The 4,584-nt window shown below is 40.8% G+C and overlaps 1 long non-coding RNA gene across 1 annotated transcript; it reads left to right on the top strand.

The window, feature by feature from the left end:
- Window positions 1-1,074: 1,074 nt before the first annotated feature.
- LOC148029406 (uncharacterized) lies at window positions 1,075-3,156 on the top strand. The gene is made up of 2 exons (XR_015692423.1): window positions 1,075-1,722; window positions 2,445-3,156. It is a non-coding gene; the product is annotated as an uncharacterized LOC148029406 (long non-coding RNA).
- The last annotated feature ends 1,428 nt before the right edge of the window (window positions 3,157-4,584 follow it).

Genomic DNA, 4,584 nt, shown 5'->3' with positions numbered 1-4,584 from the left:
AGAAAATTGGTGTATTTATTCAAGAAAAAATCACAAGTAAAGGTATTTATAAATGGGTATTGTGCATGTGATATAGAGGTTAAACATATTGTGAACCCCCAATGAAAATAATCTTTAGTCTATTTCTCACTTATTCTTAAATGACATGTACAATGATGTCTCTCATAATTTCCTACAACAAGTGATTAGGGCCTTCCATTCTTTCAAAATTACTTGGAAAGACATGCTTCTAGGAGAGGCTAATGGTCTCCCTAGAGAAATCTGGACCTTTCCAAGACCTCATGTCTTACAAGACATATGGACATAGAGAAATGAAGCTCTTTTTAGGAAAACTTCTATAACTCCAGTCAAAATTTGAAGTTTCATCTTTTGTGGCAGGTGGATAGCAAGTAGTAGGGTTTTGTCAAGCAAGAAAAGACGATTAATGAGAAGAAACAAAGGCTAGCTAGGAATGCCATATCCATAGTGGTTGTTGCCCTTTTATAGATCCTGGAGTGCTCAAGTTGAAGATAAAGAGTTGGAAAATGTCAAATATGCACTCGACAAACACCAATAGTGTCTCTTCTTTTTGGCATATGCTTCTCCATATTACTTATTTATGTTTTTGAAGGGTTCACTCATACTTAGGAATCCATATGTATATTCCACCTCCTCTTTGTAAGACGTTAGTAACTGGCTTATTTCCACGAGTAATTTTTGGTTCTCGTCCCTCACGAGTTATGATGATGTAAATCTTTTTCATATACCAATGTAAATTTGGAAGCACATAGATATTTTAATGTGCCTTTGGGGATGTGATGTGGAAGGTTTTAACTTATGCACGCTTTTAACACAACGGACACCCAAGACCACTATGCCACGACCTTATTTGGGGATGTGGGGTGTGCAAGGTTTTAACTTATGCACGGTTTTAACTCAAGACGGACATCCAAAAACCACAATGGCACGACCCTATTTGGATGGCAGATGTCAAATATAGATTTAACCTCTTGTTCCGAAGAATGAAAAGGGCGCCTTGTTTTCATCCCTCGATAGTTTTTGTTTTTGGCGGGGGGGCTGGTGCGTGTAAGAAAGCGTTACAACTTACAACGATGACGGTCCTTTGAACTGGAGCGTGAGGGAGAATCCAGGGTGGCGTTGGATGGTGGGAGGAGTCTCTCGCTCTCTCTACCCGGCCTACCTACCTAGTAGGTGTACTTCCAATTTTCAAGCTTGCAAGGAGAACGGAGAGAGAGAGGGGGGGAAGGAAGAAGAGTGACAGAGAAAGAGAGAGAGAGAGAGAGAGAGAGAGAGAGGCTCCCATACTTTACGCTGCTAAAGCCTGTGTAATCTCTCTCTCTCTCTCTCTCTCTCTCTATGTCTGTGTCTCTCTCTTTGTCCTCTGCTATATAGCGAGCTTTCCAGCAGTGCCAGTTCCCCACCACATTCATGCACCCGCTTCTTTACTCCTTTTGGTGTTTTTCTTGAGCTTCTTTGAGCAAAGCTCTCTCTCTCTCTCTCTCTCTCTCTCTCTCTCTCTCATACATGCAATCCTCACCTCTCAGTACTTCCTGTCCATTCTCCTCCACACCTTTGTCTTAGCACCCGCAGCCTTTTCTCCTCCCGCTCCCCTCCCCCCCCACCACACCCTACGCAATTACCACCACCCCTCCCTCTCTCAAATCCCTCGCCTCTCCCAATCCCTGCTGTTTTCGCGCTCGCTTGCGCCACTCCTCTTACAAGGTACCTCTCTCTCTCTCTCTCTCTCTCTCTCTCTCTCTGGGCTGCTTCTGTCTGGATTAGTCTTTCTCCTACATTGCATCTAATTCCACCTTCTGAGGTGTGAATTTCTCTCTTAATTGAAGGTCCCTCTGGAATTACCGCTCCCCGCACCACATGCAGTTGAGATTGCAGTCGCTGTCTGATTTTTTTCCTCTACAATTTAAGATGCTTTCCAATTAACGCACAAGATTGCGTGCTCTCTCTCTCTCTCTCTCTCTCTCTCTCTCTCTCTCTCTCTCTGTCCCATGAATTTCTATCTAAATTTCAAAGTTCTCTGCATTTGTCGCGGCAATGTCGATGAAGCTGTCCTTTCTATTTCTCTATCTCTCTATATGCTTATGTCTGTAGCGCCTTGTCTTGTTCAGAAATTAAATTTGCTTTCCCGCTTCCGGTTTGTAAGGTTTGAGAAACGATCGGCGCCAAATTGCGTCTGTTTTCTCCGGAAACCCCGCATTTAACTCACTAACCACGTAATGTAGGTCAGAATTAACACAAAGACGCACAGACGCTCTCTCCCCCTCTCTCTCTTTCTCTTTATGGAACCTCAATGTCTGCATTTAACGCACTAATCACGCAATGTATGTCATATCACACACACACACACTCTCTCTCTCTCTCTCTCTCTCTCTCTCTGAGTATTTTACAGCATTACAACTGAGGTTTTTCGTTTCCATAATTCGCAGCAAAGCGTCTGCTTCTGAGGCTATCAGCATCAGCCTTCTAAAGCAGGGTGGACTAGAGTGTACCAGAAGAGATGGCTCTCCGATCTGGCGCGGCAGCCATGGCAGCTCGAAAGGTGATGATGATGATGATGATGATCATGATCATCAGCATCCTGCTGATAATGACGACAACAACGATGACGAGCGTCCACGCGCAGAGTGAAGCGCCAGCACCGGCCCCGGCATCCGGTTCGGGTCTCGGTGCGATCCCTGCCTCGGGTTGCCTTCTCCTGGCCATCATCAGCCTGGTCTGTCTCCTTGCGAGTCCTCTCCTCTGAGTTGGATCTCCCAACCCCCACACAATTTCTCTCTTTTTTACAGGCGCCTAGGTGGACTTCCCATTCGTTCATTCACATGTATTCTTTCATCTCTGGCTCGTTTCCGTTTTCCATAGGTTTTGATCTAGACTACATTCCTTATTTTTGCCGCTCTTTTGGCATTCACACTGTTATACTCATGGTTTTTCTTGCTTACCTAGCTTTCAATTTCTTTGGTTTGTACATGGCATGTATAAAGGTATGCATCTCCCTTTGATACCCTCGAAGCCCAAATCTTTTTGTGTCTTATATAAAGCTAGAAGTTTGATGTTCAATGGTTGCACTAATGTAAAATGCCGGGCGAATACATGAACGTAGGTATTCCTTGACAATAATGAAAACACTCCTTTCGTTTTTATTGTTCATTTTAAACCTAGAGGACATTCAAACAAGCATTAAGCCTTGCACCAATTTTGTATAGTGTTAGGAGTTATTAGTGGAGACAATGTGTTTTCCTATGTAACGTTTTTGTATACTCTTAGGAGTTATTAGTGGTGACAATGTGTTTTCCTATGGAGATAATGGAATTCAAATTTGGATTCAAGCTAACATTTGTTATGGTTAATTAGGAACATGAAGGTATTTACTCATAGATGCATAAGCAGTGTTGGACAATATATGCTACTTCTTAAACCATGTAATTTGAGGAGTGGTTAGACTATATGGACAATTGTACAAATAGAGGGATTTAAAAAAGCAAATTCTCTTTATAGATGAAGGTGATCATAATTACTAATGGTGATTAGTTGTGACCTCCCAATACTCACTCCTCTAAACCAAAATTGTTTCGACTATTGTGGAACTTGCTTTAGGAGACTTTAGAACTTCCTTTAGGAACTTCACTAGTTGAAGCTTAAAATTATTATTATTGAAGCCTAAACATTGAAAAACTATATTAGTTTTAAATGTATGTAAAATCTTTGTAAAATTAGTTTAGATAAATAGTAGAAATTGTGTTGCTTTTGAAGATAGATTCTTCAAGTCTAGCTTGTTCTCCTAGTAGAAATTAGTCAATTGATTGTTGTAATTAATGTTATTCTTAAACTCATTAGTAATCTCTCTCACATAGCAATACAAAGATCCATTTTAGGAAGGGTTTTTCCATGGCTTTACCTAGCTCCTTTTTTGAAAAAGATTGGGAGGTAGGTTGCATTGTTGATTATAAAAGTAAGCTTATGAACTCCTTGCCTTGAGAGTTCGATTGATCACTTGTTGCAAGTTTCAACATGAAGATTATGTTTGTATATCTTTTCAAAAGCCTCCAATATGGCTAAATGGTGAAATTATAGCCTTGGTTGATGCTTGGTAAAAGTGTTATATGTAAAGGTTATGGGTTTGTCACATATGACCTTATGACCTAAGAGAAAGCATTGCTTTCTAGGATGGTTGATCCTCTAAAGTACGTAAAGGTCTCCAATCCTCATATTGCAGGTGATGTAGAGTTAAGCTCGATGCTTTTTTTGATTCTTAACACATTTTCAATGAAGGTGGCCATTTTGCTTGCATTTGAAGAGATGTGAGGTGTAAGTCAAAGTAGTTGAGTAGATCTCCAAGGAGAAGGGAGAAATCTCCATGCAGATAGCATATTGGTTAACAATGTAGAATAAGTAAACAATAAAGCAATTAAAGTAGAAGCAATAGAAAGCTCCTAAAAGCAATCAGCAAGACTAGTAAAAGTTGTATGCAAGAAAAAGATCAACATTTGAATGCCCATGAAACCTAATCGCAAGGCTATCAAACTAGTGTGCAATGAAAAGATCACAAGCCTTGGGGAAGGAGCTTTT

This window comes from Lygodium microphyllum, chromosome 11 (genome assembly GCF_053477565.2).
Source record: "Lygodium microphyllum isolate KBCC chromosome 11, Lygodium_microphyllum_v1.1.10, whole genome shotgun sequence".
Lineage (NCBI taxonomy): Eukaryota > Viridiplantae > Streptophyta > Polypodiopsida > Schizaeales > Lygodiaceae > Lygodium > Lygodium microphyllum.
This window is presented reverse-complemented; position numbering and strand designations above follow the sequence as displayed.